Source organism: Anomaloglossus baeobatrachus, chromosome 5 (genome assembly GCF_048569485.1).
Source record: "Anomaloglossus baeobatrachus isolate aAnoBae1 chromosome 5, aAnoBae1.hap1, whole genome shotgun sequence".
NCBI classification, from domain to species: domain Eukaryota; kingdom Metazoa; phylum Chordata; class Amphibia; order Anura; family Aromobatidae; genus Anomaloglossus; species Anomaloglossus baeobatrachus.
This window is the reverse complement of record NC_134357.1, coordinates 138270056-138292653: the sequence shown is the minus strand read 5'-3', so window position 1 is coordinate 138292653 and position 22598 is coordinate 138270056.

Here is a 22598-nt window from a genome sequence, read left to right as displayed (position 1 = left end):
GTATTCAGACCTGGCTATACCCTGCCTGTATATAGCAACAGTAGTCCTGAGAAGGACTCTGCTACTGTACTCCGACCTGGCTATACCCTGCCTGCCTGTATACAACTAGAATAGTCCTGAGAAGGACTTTTGGTCACACTGTTTGCAGCCCTGCAACTGAAAAAGCTATAAAGGGCCGCAAAGCTTTCCCTGAATCAGCGACACTCTCCCTGCACTCACTGTCTGGATAGCTGTGAGCAGAGCACAGCGCGCCGGCCGATATAAAGGCTCGGTCACGCTGTGCAGGCCGGCCAATCACTGCAATTCCACAACTAACAGGGCTGTGGCATTGCAGTGGTCTGCCAGCCAATCCCTGCATGAGGGCTGGCTCTCAAAAGAGCGCCAACATGCAGAAATGAAGACCACGAGTACAGCACGAGTATCGCGAGATTACTCGGTCCCCGCCGAGCAGCCCGAGTACAGCGATACTCGTGCGAGTACCGAGCAGTGACAAGCATGCTCGCTCATCACTACTGAAGACACGTTCAGAGACAACGCTGGTAGCTGGACACGACAAAATCTCCAAGGCGTAAGTTGAGAGCTCTGGCCATTTTTCAAGATTTGAAGCCCAAAATGAGCAAGGCTCCATTTGCAAAGTCATGGCATCAATGTTCATTTGGAGATACTCCTGTATAATCCTCTCCAGCCATTGACTATGTGTCAGACTTCTTGTCTCTGGTGGCCTTGCAAAGAACGGTCTAAAAAAATTATGAAAAGGTTCCATAAAATTCCTATTACCAGCACCTGATACGGTGCTACTGGTACGGGTAGACTGTTGAAGATGACGAGACCGTCCCATGTTTGTCAAGTTACAACTGGGAGATTCACTCCCTGCACCTGCACGGTTGTTTGGTGGCAAAGCCGAGCTAAGATCGAGTAACAGCTTCTGCTGATACTCCTGCATATGTGCATCCCTTTCTATGGCTGGAATTATGTCACAAAATTTGGACTTGTACCGGGGATCTAATAGTGTGGCAAGCCAGTAGTCATCATCACTTCTAATTTTGACAATACGAGGGTCATGTTGGAGGTAGTGCAGCAAGAAGGCGCTCATGTGTCTTGCGCAGCCATGCGGACCAAGTCCACGCGGTGTTTGTGGCATAGAGGTGCTAACCATTCTTTCTTCCTCTGACATCTCCCCCCAACCTCTTTCAACAGAAATTTGACCAAGGTTTCCCTCATCCGCTGAGTCTTCCATGTCCATGGACAGTTCGTCCTCCATTTCTTCATGTTCTCTTGCACCTTCCTCAACATTTCGCCTGCTACCATGCACCCTTGTTGATCCCTGTCCCCCATGGTCCCATGCCTGCCGCGTTGGTGATGATGAACGTCTGGACCTTGGTGATGTTGTTGTGTCTTGCGCATATGAATCCTCCTGTAGTTCCTCCCCTTCCTGTTGTCTCACCCCCTAGTGTTTAGCGTGTGCTCCAGCATGTAAATGACTGGAATTGTCATGCTGATAATGGCATTGTCAGCGCTAAACATATTCGTCGCCATATGTAAAATGTGGAGAAGGGTGCATAGGTCCTTGATCTGAGACCACTCCATCAGGGCGATCTTCCCCACCTCTGCATCTCGTTGGCCCAGGCTATACGTCATGACGTATTGCACCAGGGCTCGGCGGTGCTGCCACATTCGCTGTAACATGTGGAGAGTCAAATTCCAGCGTGTCGCCACATCGCATTTCAGGCGATGAACCGGCAGGCCGAAAGACTTCTGGAGCGATGCAAGTCGCTCAGCTGCGGTGGTTGAACGGCGGAAGTGAGCAGACAGTTTTCGTGCCCTGGTCAGAAGGCCATCTAGGCCGGGATAGTGTGTTAAAAATTGCTGGACAACAAGGTTCAACACGTGAGCTATACAAGGTACGTGTGTCACCTTGCCCAGGTGAAGGGCCGCACCCAGGTTTGCAGCATTGTCGCACACGGCCTTACCAGGCTGCAGGTTGAGTGGAGACAACCATTTATTAAACTCGGACCGCAGAGCTGACCACAACTCCTCAGCTGTGTGACTCCTATTCCCAAGACATGTCAAGCTAAAGACCGCCTGATGCCGTTGCGCTCTGCTGCCAGCATAGTAATGAGGGGGTGCATGATTCCTTCTGCGCAGTGAGAACGCTGGTGGCCTGACCAGGCAGGCTTGGGGCAGAGGTGGAGGACCCAGATGAAGTGGGGGAGGCAGAAGCAGTGGCGGAACTTGGACAGACGGAGGATTGACACACAAGTCGTGGGGACGGCAAGATTTGTGCAGACCCTTCACCATCTATGACCATAGTTACACAGTGCCCAGTCAGCGACATGTAACGTCCCTGTCCATGCTTACTGGTCCAAGTATCGGTGGTGAAATGCACCCGTTCACACACAGAGTTTCTCAAGGAAGCGGTGATGTTGTGTGCGACATGCTGGTGTAGCGCGGGCACACCTTTCTTAGAGAAGTAGTGGCGACTGGGCATCTGGTACTGGGGCACAACGACAGACATAAGGTCTCTAAAATCCTGTGTGTCCACCAGGCGGAAAGGCAGCATTTCGGTAGCCAAGAGCTTACAGAGGGATAAAGTTAACCTCTTAGCTTTTTCATGGGTCGCAGGAACTGGCCTTTTATTTGTCCACATCTGAGGGACAGAGATCTGGCTGCTGTGTGTAGACGGTGTTGAGTAGGGTGTCCCTGGAAAAATGCAGCTTTGTGAGGAACGTGCAGGCATAGACATGATGTCGCCTTCATCCAACGTTGGTGCTATCGGTGTCTGAGAGAGCTGTACACACGTACTTGTTTCCCCTTCCAAACCAACTGACGACCTACCAAGTAAACTGCCTGTTGCGGTTACAGTGGTGGAAGTTGTGCGTGGAAAACCAGGTGTGACAGCTGTCCCCACAGTCCTAGAAGATGAAGAGCGCGCGGATGCACTAGAAGGGGCAGGCGGTGGATGGTTCGCTCCGCTAGGCCACATTGCAGCACGGTGAGCTTCCCACCGGGACATATGATATTTATTCATGTGACGATTCATGGAAGAAGTTGTCAAACTGCTGAGGTTTTGCCCTCTACTAACAGAATCATGACAAATTTTACAGATCACATAATTTGGGCGATCTTTTGATATGTCAAAAAAGGACCAGGCTAGGCAAGGCTTAGAGGGCATGCGACCTGCTGATCCACCCCGACTAGTGCTCAGAGGCACAGTGGTGGCTGAGGATGCAGTTGTAGATGTGCTACCAGTACTCCTACTCTGTCCAGGAAGGGGCAAGGTAACTTCGTCGTCAGTTGCATCCTCCTCCACCGTCTGTTGACCTCCTCGAGGGCCTGACTGTGGGTTGACAGTAGGTGGGATCTAGAACTTCCTCATCAATTGTTGTGTTTGCACTCCCCTCACCCTCAGACTGAGCCTCTTCTTGCCCTGACCGAATATTTAAGTTGTCATCCCAATCTGGTATCTGCGTCTCATCGTCATCAGTATGTTCCTCATTGTCTATAACAACAGGTGTTACAGCTTGTGAAAAAGTGTCAACATTATGCTCAGAAACTTGGTCCTCACGGCCTGAATCAGAGTCACAAAGGTTCTGGGCATCACTGCAGACCATTTCCTGGTCTGTACTCACTGTAGCTTGGGAGCAGACCTCTGATTCCCAGGCTATAGTGTGACTGAACAGCTCTGCAGACTCAGCCATCTCAGTTCCACCATACTGTGCAGGGCTGATGGAGACTTCAGAGCTGGGAGAAAGCAAGTTTGATTGGGATGACAACTCAGAGGACTGGTGTTTTTTGGATGCGGTAGTTGAGGTGGCGGAGAGGGCACTTGTTGGACCACTTGAGATCCATTCAAGCATTTTCCTTTTTTGGCCATCATCTACCTTTGTTCCAGTTGTTCGTGTCCGTAAAAAAGGGAGCACATCGGATTGTCCACGGTAAGTAGTAGACATCTTACTTTTGCTGGAAGATGGTCTATCTTCAGTAGATGTTAATGGAGCTTTGCCACCTTCCCCACGGACAAACCCTTTTTTTCCTTTTCCAACACGCCTCTTCCCCTTTCCACCAGCATCTGTCATTTTGCCACTCATTTTGATAGCGACAAGATTGTGCACTTAAAATGTGGTAGTAAAAATTGAGAGGTGGTGTAGATTTCAGCGGTGGTCTAGCTTTATTAACAGCAGAATAAACAATAATAATTATCCCTGACAATGCAACTACGGCCCTTAAACTGGCAGCAGTGTTTGCTAGTATAATGGCTTAGTAACAATGAGTTTGAGTGTGCAATGCAGGCAGATGTGCTGCAAATATCTTTGCACTAGTGGGACAATACAGAAGTCCAACAGCCACGTTTAGGATGCCACTAAGTTCACTCAGTGTTTGCTAGTATAATGGCTTAGTAATATTGAGTTTGAGTGTGCAATGCAGGCAGACGTGCTGCAAATATCTTTGCACTAGTGGGACAATACAGAAGTCCAACAGCCACGTTTAGGATGCCACTAAGTTCACTCAGTGTTTGCTAGTATAATGGCTTAGTAACAATGAGTTTGAGTGTGCTATGCAGGCAGACGTGCTGCAAATATCTTTGCACTAGTGGGACAATACAGAAGTCCAACAACCACTTTTATGATGCCGCTAAGTTAACTCAGTGTTTGCTAGTATAATGGCTTAGTAACAATGAGTTTGAGCGTGCAGTGCAGAGGTGCTGCAAATATCTTTGCACTAGTGGGACAATACAGAAGTCCAACAGCCACGTTTAGGATGCCACTAAGTTCACTCAGTGTTTGCTAGTATAATGGCTTAGTAACAATGAGTTTGAGTGTGCAATGCAGGCAGACGTGCTGCAAATATCTTTGCACTTGTGGGACAATACAGAAGTCCAACAGCCACGTTTAGGATGCCACTAAGTTCACTCAATGTTTGCTAGTATAATGGCTTAGTAACAATGAGTTTGAGTGTGCAAAGGGCAGGAGGGTACAGTGGCAGGGTTGTGGGTCTTTGGGTAGAGGAAAGGAAGCCTGCCTTTCTATCCCTCCTAATGGGGAAATGCAGCGAGGAAATCCCTGTCCTTAGCTACACAGACGCTGTCATCTTGTGTAGCTGTTAAACTCTGTTTTCACGGACCGGTCACCTATGGCTCTGACCCTGCCGGTATTAGCCCTTAAAAGGACTGATAGAAAGTGCTATCTCTATTCTGTACAGCGCTGTGTATAGAGCGTACACAACAGTATCAGAGATAGGCGCTGCGCCAGCGGTGACTGACACCAAGGACGCAGAAGAGATAATGGCGTCCGGACGGGCAGATACTCGTTTTTATAATGCAGGGACATGTGACATGGACATCCTATCACACATGCCGTTGCTTCTCTGGCTAAAAGTACACTTAGCTGTGTGTGTGTCTGGGATTGGCTGACATGCTGGCCCGCCCCACTACACACGCGCGCTTAGGGAAGGAAGACAAGGAAAAAAAAAAAAATGGTGATCGCTTTATCCATACAGCAGTGATCTGAATGCGCTGTTCCCGCACACTATACACTGAAATTTCATAATAGTGTGAGTCACAGAGTGACTTACACTATTACAGCGGAAAGCCAGCTAGTAATTAGCTGGTCTTTTTGCTGTTAGAACCGTTCTCGAACGTATCTAGAACTATCGAGTTTTAGCAAAAAGCTCGAGTTCTAGTTCTATCTAGAACAGCCCCCAAAATTACTCGAGCCGCGAACTGGAGAACCTCGAACCGCGAACCGCGCTCAACTCTAGTCGGCACATCGCATTTCAGGCAGTGAACAGGCAAACCGAAAGACTTCTGGAGTGATGCAAGTTGTTCAGCTACGGGGTGTGAACGGTGGAAGTGAGCACATAGCGAGCGTACCCTCTGCAGAAGGCCATGTAGGCCGGGATAGTGGTTTAAAAATTGCTGGACAACCAGGTTCAACACGTGAGCCATACAAGGCACGTTTGTCACATTGCCCTGGCGAAGGGCCGCACCCAGGTTTGCATCATTGTCGCACACGGCTGTTACGTCACCACCGGAGTCCGCTCCAGCAACTTGTACTCCGATCGCCAGGTGACACCGTGTTCGTAGATAGTGCTAGTGATGGGAGAGGAGTTGATGCCAGCGGCGCCGGTAGCTGCAGGTTCCGCACAGCCACTGGGCTAGGTTACCTTGAGATCTGCAGTACCACTGGCTGACTGTAGGTGGTGGTTGTCTCACAGCTGAAGTGCCATCATTCATCATCATCCATCATGCCATCACCAATGGGAAGACACCACACCCTTTTTTTAGGCCCCTCCTGTCTGCTGACCACTGCCAGACATAGTTCTGAACTTCTGGTTCCTTTTCCGCCCAGTTCTGTTTTGTCATTTTGTGTGCTGACTACCGCTTGTTTCCTGACTACGTCTCCTGCGTGCTGTTTATGTACCTTGTTGCCCGATCCGCATTTGACCTCTGCTTGTTTTCTGATTAATTCCTGGCCATCCGATTCTGTTCATGTTCCTCAATTCATGGCTTGACCCTGCCTGACTACTACTCTCTCGGACTGTAGCCTTCCACAGGTATTGATCACCTTTGGCCCTGTGTAATTCCAAATCCCTGTATAGAGGTTAAAGGGTTTCAGGGTTCTAGGGGTGCAGCTTGTTGAGTGCATTCTCTCTAGCCTATCATTTACAGCCTGTCTGAGTGTGTAGATCCAGGCAGGTGTTACACCGTGCCCTCTGCAGAAGGCCATCTAGGCCGGGATAGTGGTTTAAAAATTGCTGGACAACCAGATTGAACACGTGAGCCATACAAGGCACGTGTGTCACATTGTCACGGTGAAGGGCCACACCCAGGTTTGCATCATTGTCGCACACGGCATTCCCTGGCTGCTGGTTGAGTGGAGACAACCATTGATGAAACTCTGTCTCCAGAGCTAACCGTCCACAACTCCTCTGTGGTGTGACTCACATTTCCCATACATTTCAAAGTTAAGATTTGACCGCCTGATGGCATTGAGCTCTGCTGTCAGCATAGTAAGGAGGTGTTCGGGATTCCTTGTGCACAGTTACAATGCCTTACCAGACAGGTTTTGAGTGGAGGTTGAGGACCTAGACGAGGTTGAGGAGGCAGAAGCCGTGGGGGAACCTCTACATACAGAGGAAGGATTGACACACAGCTCGTGAGGACGGAAAAACTTGTACAGCAGACCCTTCTCCATCTCTCACCATAATTACCCAGTGCCCAGTCAGCGACATGTAACGCCCCTGCCCATGCTTACTGGTCCAAGTATCTGTGTTGAAATGCACCCTGTCACACACAGAGTTTCTCAAGGAAGCGGTGAAGTTGTGTGCGACATGCTGGTGTAGCGAAGGCACGCCTTTCTAGGCATCTGATCTTGGGGCACTGCGATGGGCATAAGGTCTTGAAAATCCTTTGTGTCAAAAGGGTGGAAAGGCATCATTTCTGTAGCCAACAGCTTGCAGATGCTGAAAGTCAACCTCTTAGGCATGTCATGCCCTTTTAAAATTATGTAAAACACAGCAAGGGGACTCCAACCACAGTCTCCCTCTTTTCCAAAAATTGGGCCACACACACACACACCATTTCACTGGCATCAGTTGTCCCCCAGTTGCAAACTTCAAAAGTTGATTTGCATGAAGCACTATCAAAAATCCACCAGCCTTTCGCCTCCCCAGGATGACACAGGGCAAGAAAAGTCCTCTCTGATCCATGACTTCTTCATCTTGTTTCATTTTTCAAAAAAAAGGGGACTCCAACCACAGCCTCCCTCTTTTCCAAAAATTGGGCCACACACGCACCACTTCATTGGCATCAGTTGTCCCCCAGTTGCAAACTTAAAAAGTTGATTTGCATGCAGCACTATCAAAAATCCATCAGCCTTTCGTCTTCCCTGGATGACACAGGGGTAGCAAAGTCCTTGCGGATCCATGATTTGTTCATCTTGACGAAGGTTAGTCTGTTCACATTGTCACTGGACAGATGTGTGCGCTTATCTGTCAGCACACACCCAGCAGCATTGAAGACACGTTCCGAGAGAACGCTGGCTGCGGGACACGACAAGATCCCCAAGGCATAAGTGGCGAGCTCAGGCAATTTATCCAGATTGGAAGCCCAAAATGAGCAAGGCTCAAGTTGCACAGTAATGGCATCGATGTTCCTTTGAAGATACTCCAATATCTGGGTCTCCTCCTCCTTTTACTCGTCCAGCTCTTTTGTTTTCGCATGAGTATATGTGCTTGTAACTTTTCCATGTGTTTGTGGTGGCTTGTGAGTTGTTTGTCACCTTTTGGACACCTTAGAAGGTGTTTTCTATGTGTTTGTATGTGTTTGTGTTTGCCTGCCATTGTTTTCACTGGGGTTCGAATTGGTTCGTTGAACGGGGCGTCCGTTCGACGAACTGAACCAAACTCGAACTCTAGGGGGATGGCTCATCTCTAGTGACAAGGTCAGGAAAATATGAACCTGTCTGCCCTGATGAAGCCTGGGTGCAACGATACATGTGGGTACTTGCTACCACACCATCTGAGCGCCATACCAGCATCTTGATTTCCTGTCTGGGGCTGCACACATACTTTTTACAATCATTCAGGGATTCTGCAGGGTTAAGTATTATGCGGGCTTTACACGCTACGATATCGTTAATGAATTATCATCGGGGTCACGTTGTTTGTGCCGCACATCCGGCGTCATTAACGATATCGCAGCATGTAACACTTATGTGCGACCTAAAACGATCGCAAAAGCGGCCAAAATCGTTTGCCGCGGAGAGGTCGTCCTAAAACAAAAAATCGTTTTCCTCTTATTAGCGATGTTGTTCATTGTTCCTGCGGCAGCACACAGGAGCGACAAACATCTCATTACATGCGTCCACCGGCAATGAGGAAGGAAGAAGGTGGGCGGGATGTTACGTCCCGCTCATCTCCTCCCCTCCGCTTCTATTGGCCACCTGCCGTGTGACGTCGTTGTGACGCCGCACGACCCGCCCCCTTAGGAAGGAGATGGATTGCCGGCCAAAACGACGTTGCAGGACAGGTAAGTCCGTGTGACGGGAGTAAGCAAGGTTGTGCGACGGGCAGCGATATGCCCGTGTTGCACAACCGTCAGGGGCGGGTACAATCGCTTGCGATCTCGCTAGCGAGATCGCAGCATGTAAAGCCCGCTTTACTCTTCATTTCATTTGGATTGTTTCAATTTTGCTGGATTGGCTTATACAGGCAGCATTTTATTGGTATTGGGCTCTACATACCCTGAATTTTTTATTCATTGTATTTGTGATGCCCCAGGTGCTGTGGGGTACTCAATCCCGGGCATGTGGTACGCAGTGGGAACAATCATTGTCGTGGCCTGGTGCCATAGCCATTGGGGTGCCGTCTCTCAGAAAAAGGGGGGAAAAATAAAAGTAAAACGGGAAAATAAAAATAAAAATAAAAGAGTTCTCAACTACGCCACTTGCTGTGTGCGGCCAGGTTATTGGGGCCGCCGCTGCAGGGTCCTGCTGGGGCTGATGGAGTGGTGCAGCTTAGGTGTTTGAGCCCTCCACAAGCAGGGACAGGCCCCAGCAGTGAATGAAGGGGATTGTAGTGGGGAACCGTCTGTGTGAGTGCACAGGGCTTTAATGAAACAGTTTCAACTTGCCTTGCTTTTACTTTTGGCACTTGGACCCACTGGTGCCGATTCCAGGTGTTCCTGCTCCCCTTGTTATCCGTGCTAGCTGTGAACTGCTTTGGCTGTCCTCCGTGCACACTTGTTGTGGTTGGACTCTGTGGCCTACTTGGGAGTCCCTTCTCTTCAGTCTTGGTACTATTGCAGGCAGCCTGTACTATTTAAGGGGTTCAGTCCCTGGTCCCCTCTTTGCTGATGATGCTTCAGACTCTTTGGGTTGGCGATGGACCCTGGAGATTTTCTCGCCCAGCAGAGTTAACACTTGACCATAAAGTGTCCCGCTGTCCTAGGGTCTGCACGCCGCCTTGTGTTGAGTCCTCTGAGCCTTGGTTCCAGACTTTCACAGGCCTCCCATGGTTCCTGGAGTCTTACACTTCCACAGGTAACTCACGGGGCCTGGAGTGCTGGTTCTGTACTCCATAGTCCCTCACTCCTTTTGCAGCACTCCGGTGTTGCTGCAGGTCTTTTCTGTACTTTTTGCTCCTTTCTCCTCACACTTTCCTCTACACCTCACTCCACTGAACTGATTTGAGGCTCGCTTCACTTCCTCTCGCCAACTTCCTAACTGACCACTGGCCCCTCCCCCTTGCTGGGTCTCTCCATACAGATTGGGTGGCGACTATCCAATCAGTGCTCATCCCTTTTACCTGTTGCTAGGCATTCTCCCAGTCTGGTGTTGGGGTTGTGTATGTGGCCTGAGGGTGCTGGTGTACTGGCCGGCACGGATGTTTGGGTTTCCACTGGTTACATTTGTGGCACTTGGTACCGCAGGGGTGCTACATACTGTATTGACAACTGATTATCTGCACTTGTAGCTGTGCTCATGTTTTCCTGACTTTCCCTGACTTGGCAAATGAGATTTAATGATGATAAATGTAAAGTAATGCACCTAGGACGTTGTAATCCTAGTGCTGCATATACATTAAATGGAAGTATACTCAGGACTACAGAACAGAAGAAAGACTTGGGGATTCTGGTTACAAGTAAGCTGAGCAGCAGGACTCAATGTCAAGCAGCAGCTGCAAAAGCAAACAAGATTTTAGGGTGTATAAAAAGAGGGATCAGATCCCGTGATCTCGTATTGTTACCCCTCTATTAATCACTTGTAAGGATACATCTAGAATTTGGGATCCAGTTTTGGGCTCCACATTATAAAAAGGATATTAAGAAGTTAGAGTCAGTTCAAAGGTGGGCAGCTAGATTATTACAAGGAATGAAAGGCCTCCCATATGATGAGATGTTGAAAAAGTTGGATTTGTTAAGCTTAGATAAAAGACATGCGCGCAGCGTCATCAGAGGAGGAAACTCCCACCTGTGCCATCTTAAGAAGGTCAAAAACACAAACAGGCTGTATATCGGGTGCCATGGTGGGAAGGTCAGGACCACCAGTAAGGCAGCAAGAATACAACAACCACTCCACAAACGTACATATAAAAAAATAACACATTTAGCGATATAGATGAAAACAGTTTAACAAAATGTGCAATTATGCACAGATTTAAATAACAGCATCAATACACTGTAAAAATGAAGATCTATAGAATATATGAAAACGCATAGTGATCTGTTCAGATAAACACATACAATGCATATAATTCAATATTGGATATAACAGTCAAAAGATATATACGTAATACATATGACAGATACTGGGCACAATTACACTAGATATAATATACCAATATTACAAAAACATGCGGAGAAGGAAAAATACTACCGATACGAGTGGTCCAACCATCACATGGTTATATGATAGTCCGTAAGATCAAAGATGGATTATAGAAACATGAGATGAAATGATGATCCAATATTGAATAACCACAGCACTAGAAATAATTAAAAAGGAAAAACACACTAATTAAAAATACATAAAGAAAGGAAGACCATAGTTTCTACATACAAAGTAAAAATCATGATGGAACACGATAAAATAGATCATGGTGGGGCCCAATCGAGAGGATCAGTATCAAGCCAATTTACAGGAAGGGGGCAAAACTGAGTTTCTCATTAAAGTTATTTGGTGCTAATGACCCCACAGAGACTATCCACTGACACTTCATTAGTGCCAAATGGCGCTGCAGATCACCACCTCTAATTCCTCCATGAAGGCAAGCAATACCCCTAATTTTCAAATGCTTAGGATTGCAGTCATGGAAGTTACGGAAATGCCGGGTTAACGTTTTAAGGGTTGTAATGTCCTCCACATCACGTGCCGCCGTGATATCCCGAACATGCTCTCGTGTACGGACACATAGCTTGCGTGATGTAAGACCAACTAGGTCACATGCACATGTGGTGTAATATATTACATATGTAGATTTGCAAAATATATATTTGGTGATCTTAAACTCATCATGAAGGCATTCAGTTTGTTCTCAACCTGTTTTTAACATGTGTGCTCTTTATTTAATAAAATTGATTTTTCTATTCCTATTGTGCTGGTGTGCTCGGTATCATGCTTGATCTTTTTTCCATTTCCACTTGTCTAAACAAAACTCCCAGTGTTCTGTCTTCCACACATATCAAGATTTTGACCATGGGCCTCAATTTTTCCTCTAGGAAGAACTTTGACCTCTTTCATACTATTTGTAATGTTAATAAATTTGCTTGCATACCGTTAAGAGACATACAAGTGCATCTCAATAAATTAGAATATTATCAAAAAGTTAATTTATTTCAGTAATTCAATACAAAAAGGGAAACACATATATTATATAGAGTCATTGCAAACATAGTGATCTATTGCAAGTGTTTATTTCTGTTAATGTCAATGCGGCATGGCATGGTGGCGATCAGCCTGTGGCACTGCTGAGGTGTTATGGAAGCTCAGGTTGCTTTGATAGCAGCCTTCAGCTCATCTGTATTGCTGGTTCTGGTGTCTCTGAGCTTCCACTTTCTCTATGGCCAAAAACACACTTCCGCATAAAAACGTACGTGTCTCACGTTCCATTTTATGGGTCCGTGTTCCGTTTTTAGGGGCGTTTCTCCGGTATGTATGACATCCGTGTGATGGCGTATGCTCTCTGTGTGTACATGTGGAATGTCCGTATTGGCATAAAATAGGTAAGTATGCAATCCGTGTGCCGTCCGTTTTTAGAGGTCCGCATTCTTACCCAAACAACGTTGTTAATCCTTCATCATGAGATCTTGGTGTTGTTAATTGGTCAATTTCCGTTCCTCATCGGTGGATAAGGTTTAAAAACATTTCAAATCATTGTTTTTAGGCTCTTTTACTCCTTAGACTGACTCCAAAATGTCTCTCTCCAATGAAGCAACCATGTATTTGCTATGGTTGATATCTAGGAGATTTTGGGTTAGGAGACATATGCTTGAATATGAACCACCTGTTGAAAAAAGGATGTGGATCCACCCCCTTGTCAAGCTAAGGAAGACGCATGGCCATTTTAATATTCTTTATGGAGAAATGCGCAAATTTCCACCTAAATTTCAAGCATACTGCCATATAACCATAACGTCCTTTGACAACATCCTTGGCCTTGTGCATCCCCAATTGAAACATCAGGACATTTGACAATTTGAAAATTGACCTGATAGATTGGAAACAAGTGTTGCTGATGTTTGGATTAAAAACGCACACGGACGATACGTCCTAAACACAGACAAGCTACGTGTGCCGTCCGTGCAGGCATGGACCCATAGACTTTAACGGGTCCGTGCCTGCGTGTTGACGGCCAAAAACGGACATGTCGTCCGTGCGGGAAAATGCACAAACGTGCTTACCACACGGACACACGTTCCATGTGATTTTACGCGTGTGTGCCATCACCCATAGGGTAACATTGGTCAACGTGTCTCCGGTACGTCCAAAAACGTACCAAACACGTACCGGAGGCACGGATGTGTATTGCGGGCCTATGGCATTTAGGTCAGGCGAGTTTGCTGGCCAATCAAGCACAGTGATACTGTGGTTAATAAACCAGGCATTGGTACTTTTGGCAGTGTGGACAGGTGCCAAGTCCTGCTCGAAAATGCAATTTCCATCTCCAAAAAGCTTGTCAGCAGAGGGAAGCATGAAGTGCTCTAAAATTTCCTGGTAGACGGCTGTGCTGATTTTGGGCTTGATAAAAACACAGTGGACAAACACCAGCAGATGACATGGCTCCCCAAACCATCACTGATTGTGAAAACGTCACACTAGACCTCAAGCAGCTTGGATTGTGGCCTCTCCACTCTTCCTCCAGACTCTGGGACCTTGATTTCCAAATGAAATGCAAAATTTACTTTCATATGAAAACAACACCTTGGACCATTGAGCAACAGTCCAGTGCTTTTTTCCTTGGCCCAGGAAAGCCACTTCTGGCCTTGTCTATTAGTCATGGCTTGACACAAGGAATGAGACAGTTGTAGGCCATGTCCTGGGGTGGCTCTTGAAGCACTGACTCCAGCAGCAGTCCACTCCTTGTGAATTTCCCCAAAATTCTTGAATGTCCTTTTCTTAACAATCCTATCAAACCTGCTGTTATCCCAGTTGCTTGTGCACCTTTTTCTACCACATTTATTCCTTCCACTCAACTTTCCATTGCTATGCTTGGATACAGCACTCTGTGAATAGCCATCTTCTTTAGCAATGACCTTTTGTGGCTTACCCTCCTTGTGGAGTGTGTCAATGACAGCCTTCTGGACATCTGTCAAGTCAGCAGTCTTCCCCATGTTTGCGTAGCCTATTGAACCAGACTTAAGGGGGCTTTGCACCCGTCCCTGTCGTTTTTGCGTCACGGGCAAATCGCTGGCCGTGGCGGACAAAATCGTTAGTACCCGTCACACATACTTACCTTCCTAACGACGTTGCGGTGGACGGCGAACAGCTTCTTTTCTAAGGGGGTGGTTTGTGCGGCGTCACAACGACATCACACGGCAGGCGTCCAATAGAAGCAGAGAGCAGCCGCATAAAAGTCACGCCCACCTCGTTGCCGGAGGACGCAGGTACGGTGTTGTTCGTCATTCCTGGGGTGTCACACATAGTGATATGTGCTGCCTCGGGAACGACGAACAACCTGCGTCCAACATCAGCAACGATATTTGGGAAATGGACGACGTGTCAACAATCAACGATTTGGTGAGTATTTTGCATCGTTAGCGGTCGCTCTGATAAGGCCTTAATTTAGGTTGATGCCATTCAGTCTTGCATCCCTCTTAAACTGTCTGCAGTCCAAATTATGAGTCACTCGTGGTAGCATGCATAACCACTCTCTTTCACCCACACCAGAGACATACTCAGATATGAATAGAAAGTAAGACTCCTTTATTCCGGAAGTTTGTACAGATATATATATAACCGGCTTCTTGGCTGGGTGCCAAGAATACGTAACACGTCTCCTATTGGATAAAGTAGAACAGCTTATTCTGTGATATACAATTTACTGTAATGTGCTTGGTTCCTCATTTATATTAAGCAATGTCAGCATGATTCACTGGTCACAAGAATAGCCCAGACTGTCTGTCTGAGTCTTATGCCAAGAGATATGTGTGGTACAGTTCAAACACCATCTTAAATCCTGTTCTTTATGGATATCTCCATGTAACTCTTATATACTCATAATAATTCATAATCTTGTCCATAACAGCTCGTACGTGTCACATGCAACGACGTCGCTAATGAGGCCTGATATGCATCACGAATTCCGTGACCCCAACGACATCTCGTTAGCGATGTCGTTGCGTGTAAAGCGGCCTTAAGGGACCATTTTACATGCTTAGGAATGCTTTGCAGGTGTTTTGTGGTAATTATTGCAATTTTCTGAGATAATGACTTTTGAGTTTTCATTCGCTGTAAGCCATAATCATCAACATTAACAGAAATAAACACTTGAAATAGATTACTCTGTGTGTAACGACTCTATATAATATATGTGTTTTCCTTTTTGCATTGAATTACTGAACGAAATTAATTTTTTGATGTTATTCTAATTTATTGAGATGCACTTGTATTTTTTTCAGTGAATCTGTTTCAAATCAGTGCAATAACCTTCAAATCTAGCCTTATCATTAGTATTATCATTTTTTCACATCTATTTTTCACATAAAAAACATAAAATTATTATTATTAATTATTATTATTATTATTTATTATTATAGCGCAATTTATTTCACTTTACAAGTGAAAAGGGTATGCATAAAATCAAGTACAATAATCATAAACAATGCAAGGCATAGACTGGTACAGAAGGAGAGAGAACCCTGCCCACGAGGGCTCACAGTCTACAGGGGATGGGTGAGGATACAGTAGGTGAGGGTAGAGCTGGTTGCGCAGTGGTGTACTGGTCTTAGGATTATTGCAGGTTGTAGGTGTTGCGGGCAGGGGACAGACCACGGCAGGGGGGCTGGTCGATACGCTCGGATCCGGGGTCATGGCGGTGGCTCGAGGGCAAGCCGGACACGGGCCTGAGCACCCATCCGTCGCCCACAAGTGAAAAGGGGGGATTATTAGATGGGGAAGGTTTTGTTAGTGACGCTAACCGTGGTGTGTGGTGATCGTGGGTGACACCACCGCTGCCACTGGGGGTTATGCCCGGGACTGATGGAGTGGGGCAGCTGGATGTAATCCCGTCCACGGGTAGGGGATGTGTTGTCCCGGGGCCCGAATACAGGTGGGATGGTGCTTCGGAGCGCAATTTGCAGGTTTGACTGGGTGGTATTGGTGTACTCAGAGTTCCTCAATAACTTCACACAGAGTCCAGATGGTAAACCAAATTACCATTGACCGGTGACCTCTGGTGGGTGTGTTCGGGTCGCACACCCTAGTACAGCAAACAGGGGTCCCTTCCTCCTGCACTTCATGTTTGTGTCATTGTTGGTGACTACTCCGCATGAAACGAGGAAGTCAACTCCCGGTGATACTGTGTGTTGGGAGCTGTGGCCCGCGAGAGCTGACTCGTGGGATCTTAGCAGGCAATTGCGGAGCCCTATCCCACTCGTTGGGCTTCTGTCTCGCTCTATCTGGGCCTCCTGTGGGACAAGACCTGAAATCTTGCCCCCGGCTGGTCAATTAGTAAGGTGCTTGAAGCTGTCCTTGCTCTAGGGTCCAGGTACCCCATCGTGCATGGCCTCCGGACCGGATTCCCGCTGTCGGTACCGCCGGGCTACAACCCTGCCCCGGTCCACTTAAGGTCTCCCGCGACCGGATCTCCGTCGCCTCTGGCCCTGTCTGCAGACTGCCACCTAGTCAGTAGTCTGGTAGTCCAGGAGCTCCCACCCCTGGCTACCCTGTTACTCCACACTCCTCAGCCTTTCTCCTCCTTAGCTTGACTGTCTTGTTCCCTCCCAGAGCACCTCAGAATCTCTAGGTCAGCGTCACCATCCGCTTGGTCCCGCCCACTGGTGTGCTCCTATTGTCATGGGGGTGACTAGACTTTGCTGGCTGGTGTTGTGTACCTGGATGTGGGGTTGTGATGGAGGGCCAAGGAGGAGGGAATCCTGCACCTGGAAGAGGGGTGTAGTCATCTGTGACACCCTGATTTTGTCAGGGCATCACATAGGCTTGTCGGAAGAGGTAGGTCTTCAGGTTCCTTTTGAAGCTTTCCACAGTAGCTGAGAGTCTGATATGCTGGGGTAGAACATTCCAGAGTATGGGGGAGACACAGGAGAAATCTTGTATGCGATTGTGGAAAGAGGAGATAAGAGAGGAGTGGAGAGTAAAAAATATGTTTTCTTTGACTGACAGGGATATTAATTTCGAATTACTTAATCCCAAATATTATCCACTTGAATCAATGGTGCCTGCATTACATACATTTAAAACACTAGTGGAAAAGGATTTAAAATTCTTCGTGTTAAAAACTCTAAAACCCAATCTATTCGGAAAAACTTAGGCAGACAGCACTTCAAACAATTAATGATTTAGAGTAGAATTATAATTTAGTTATTTGGCTGTCAGACAAAACTGAGTGTGTTCTAGATGTGTCTAAATTTAGCTTTATCCATTCTGAACAATGAAAATACATATAAACGGTTACAGTCTGGTCCTATGATTATTTTTAAAGACTTTCTTTCTAGATGTTTGGAGGAAGGTCATTTTTTCCCCGCTGTGTTTTTCCTGCCAAGAGATGCAGCAATGGTGTATAAATTTCTGCACCAAATATTTTACGTGTGCACATACCCAAATAAACACTACAATAAACACATGTGTCGCGGGCGGAGGAGGGGACGCCGCGCTCTCCCACTGCTCGGGTCCGGCTGCCGCGGCTGCTGCAGCCTGCTGCTGCTCGGTGGCTCGAGCGATGGGCCGGATCCCGGGGACTCTAGCGGCGCTCCTCGCCCGTGAGTGAAAGGGATTTGGTTGTTGGGATAGTTTATTGTCCGTGACGCCACCCACGTTTGTGGTGATTGAGTGTACACCACCGCTGCTCTGGCTGGGGAACCCGGGAGTGATGGTATGGAGCAGCCAGTTGTTGTTTTGCCCCTCCGTGGGTAGGGGTTGGTGATCCTGGGGCCCAGTGATGGAATTGGGATGGTGGACAGGCGGGTATGGGGCCTGTGGAGGTGCAGGGGCGCAGGGGCAGCGCTGTGCCGCACGGCACGGAGGTACTCACTCAGCCAGTAAACACGACACAGTTCTCGGTAAACAAACGGCTGGTTGGACGGGTCCCTTGGACGGCCATGGTGCTGATGATCCCTGCATTTGACGGCGACGGTCTCTTCCCTGCACCTATGTGTAGTTGTTTGGTTGCGATGGGTTCCCACCGGTAACCCGCTCCCCGACCTGGATATGAGCCGGTGGAGCTCCACTCTTGCCCGCAGGCGCTGGCCCTGGGAAACTGGTGCCTTGGCGGTGGCTGTGTCTCCCCTTAATGGTTGGAGTGTTGCCTTCAAACGGGACTTGGTTGTTGGGAGACAGTCGTCCCCTTCACTGACGGATTTGGCAAATTATGGCGACTCCTAGCCTTGCTGGGATCCGAAAGGCCCCTGCCCTGGTGCTGACTGTTCTTTGTATACCGCTCTGGTACCGCCGGGTCACCACCCGTCCGCGGTCCTTTCGGCAACCTCCGAGCAATCTCTCCTGCAGACGGTCACCGCCGTCTGCCAACCTTGCTGTCTCAGTCCGGGGCACACACCCGGACTAACTTCAGGCTTCTTGCTGTCACTTTCTCTGTCACTTTCAACTCTCCTCTTACTCTCCCTCTTTACTCCTTCACTTCCCAATCTTAACTGCTCACTCAAGCTCTGCCTGAGCTAAACTGCCTGGTTTTCCCGCCTCCAGGGCTGTGAACTCCCCGGTGGGCGGAGCCAACCGCCTGGTCCACCCCCTGGTGCGGACACCAGCCCCTGGAGGAAGGCAACAAGGGTTTCTGGTCTGACCTAGGTGTTCCTGCAGGGAATGTGGGGTGCGTGTGGTGTTATGACCTGTGACCCCTGGCTTGCCCAGGGCGTCACACATGTTTACAATTAAATCACCCTATTGGTCCAATCTTTTATGGATTGCTTAAGATTCATAAAGATATCCCCCACCATGACTCCTAATTGCAAGCATCGGGCCTTAAATGAGGAACTTAGAGAATGAATGGATGATCATCCTCAACCTCTAATCACTAGGAAACTGGGATATACTGTATAAAAGGCAGTCCAACAGTTCTAAAAATATTTTATGAATTTATTTGGCTTCCGGATTTATGTTTTTTTTACTTGTGAAGTTGCCCATTTGAATTCAACTATTCCCCATCATCTTGCAATAACAGCAATACTACATCATTTCAATCAATATAGTTCTTATTCCAAAGACCTTAAATACTTCATTTTTTCTACATTGGACTATTTATTTAGACATTAGTGATGGGCGGACTCGCCAATACCCTAGATTGGCGGGTCTAACCAGGTTTAAAAAAAAACACGATCCGGCCCAAAATTGAGTCTGGGTATCTGGCCAGACGCTATTCCCCATATAAGTCTATGTGGACCAGAATCCTGTACTTAAAGGGAACCTGTTATCAGAAATTTAGCTTGAAACCTACAAGTTTCCCCCTCTGCAGCTCCTGGGCATTCTAGCAATATTCCTGGTGCCCCCTTTCTGAACAAAATAAAGACTTTATAAAGTGGTACCTTTTTGTATTCAAATCTTGATAATGGTACACGGGAGCGGGCTCTCTGGTGGCCATTAGTCTGCCTCCTGTAGCTTTAGGCCATCCCCCATCGCTCCATTCCATACTTTAGGATGACGCAAACTGCGCCCAAGGTGCCGCGCACGCGAGGACCGCTGGTCACATGTGTCGCAGGCACGAGACTATGGGCGGCACTGTGATTGCATTGCAAGTGCCCGCCCATCATCTCGTGCCCGCCCTTTCCCCTCTGCCTCCAGCGTTCTGCGCAGAACGTTCCAACGTCGGGTCATCTGGCCAGCGCTTGCGCAGAACGCTGAAGGCAGAGGGGAGAGCGTGGCCACGAGATGATGGGCGGGCACTTGCGATGCAATCACAGCGCCGCCCATAACCTCGTGCCTGCGCACACGTCACCAGCAGTCCTCGCGTGCGTGGCACCTCGGGCGCAGTGGGCGGCGTCCTGAAGTATGGAATGGAGCGATGGGGACGGCCTAAAGCGACAGGAGGCAGACTAACGGCCACCAGAGAGCCCGCCCCTGTGTACCATTATCAAGATTTGAATAGGTACCACTTTATAAAGTCTTTATTTTGTTCAGAAAGGGGGCACATAAACAACAGGAACATTGCTAGAATGCAGCCCAGGAGCTGCAGAGGGGGAAACTTTTAGGTTTCAAGCTAAATTTCTGATGACAGGTTCCCTTTAACCCCTTCACCTCGGGGGCCAGTGACTAGAGTGGACCATCATGTGAGCAGAAGTATGAGACTTGTACACTTCTGGCCACATTGTGATTTGATGTGTCCAGCCTCAGGCAATTCATTTTCATTGAGCATGTCTGTTCAGCACATGACCACATCTACAGTATGTAAGGCCCGTTTCACATGTCAGTGAAAAACACTGACGTTCTTCACTGACGTGTAAAACACGCACATGTCCCTCCGTGTTCCGTGATTCACGGCACACGTGGGTTGTCCATGTGCAATCCGTGATCCATGATCCATTATCCTTGATTGCAAATGGACATTATTCACCTGCCTTCGCTCCTGCTGTCCATGGTGCTGAACTCCTGGCTCTGCAGCATCCGCCCACCGTCCTCAGCATCTACTTCCGGGTTGGCTGTTCCTGCTTTCATGAATATTCATGAGCCGGGAAAAAGCTGCAAAGAGCAGAGGCTGCACAGCGCGTCGCTGGCAAGGTGAGTGGAAAATGTTCATTATTTTATATGTCAGGGCTTTTCTGGTACGTGTTTCACGGATCACACATGGATCACACTATAGTGTGATCCGTGGGTCATCAGTGATGCCAGAAAAAAACGGACTTGTCTCCGTGCAGAATCACGGACACACGTGTACGCTGCACGGAGACACGTTCAGTGAAAAATCACTGATGTGTGAGCAGACCCATTGATTATAATGTGTCTGCATATGTCAGTGATTCTGGTACATATAAAATAAAAGCACAAACGTACCAGATTCACTGACGTGTGAAGGGGGCCTACTTGCAGCTTCATAACCTCCCACTCTCACCGCCGGCACCAGGGAATCCTGACAGCATGCAGTGTGCGCACTGTGAGAATTCAGAAAGCTGCAGTCACAGAGTGACACAATGAGTGACTGCAGACTCATCACAAATTTGGACAACCCCTTTAATGCTCCTAACAACATAAATAAAAACATAGTAACCCTTAACTTGTCAGACAACACAAGACTTTATTAAAGAGATTTTCCACTACTTTAACATTAATGACCTTTCCTTAGGATAGGTCACCAATGTCCGATTGGTCAGGGTCCGGCACCTGGCAACCCCGCCAATTCCCTACTCTAGGTGTCGGTGGTGGCAGGTGGCCCGAAGAGCTCAGTTCTGGATCTGCTCCGTCTTCTGATAGTGACAGCAGTCTCCTATTAAAATCAATGAGGTCGATGTGCAGTACCCGGCCGAGGACACCATCAAAGGATGGAGCAGATCCAGAAATAAGCATTTCCGGCCACCTGCACCATAATCAGCTGATCAGTCTGTCTCCCGCCGCTTTTCCTTCCGATAATCGCTGCGTCCTCCCGATAACCAGCACTGATGATAGGACCTTCCGTGATGTCAAGAAAAGCATGTGACCAGTCACGTGTCTATTATCTCATTGGCTACAGACTGGTCACATGGCTAGACATCATGCTAGGTCCTGTCAGTGCATCTCTCTGGTACACGGTGATCGTTCCAGCATCTCCGTGTACCGGCAAAATGCTCTGGCACATAGTTGGCTTCCCCGTTCCTGCATGTGGGCGCTCTTTATAGAGTCAGCCCACATGCAGGGACTAGTTGCCACAGCCGGTGGATAGCAGCATCGGGAATCATGTGATCGGAGATTGCCATTGGCATAGTAACGGTGGCGTCACCGCTTACAGCCCGCAGCCTCTGCTCACTCACTAAGTGATTAGACTGCACGGAGCAGCAGCGTTCTTCCTCCCATACAATGCTGTCTGATGTAGCAGAGCTGCATGGGTTGAAGGAGAAAGAAGACAGAAGACCAGGATCGTTGAGGGCTGACAGGGAGTAATAAACATGGAGTCTCTAAGTGTGTCTGTGTATTTATTTCTATTAAAGTATTTTTTCTCTGTGTGGTGTTTTTTTTTTAACACTTTATTTCTAGATTCTGAATGGCTGGTTCAAATTTGCCTGACATTAAGAATCTCTGGCTTAATACTAGCTAGTAAAACAAAGCTAGTATTAACCCATTATTACCCAGCAAGCCACCCGGCTTCAGGGCTGCTGGAGGAGTTAGATACAGCGCCAGATGATGGTGCTTCTATGAAAGCGCCATTTTCTGGGGCGGCTGCGGACTGCAATTCACAGCAGAGGGGCCCAGAAAGCTCAGGCCAACCTGTGCTGCGGATTCTAATCC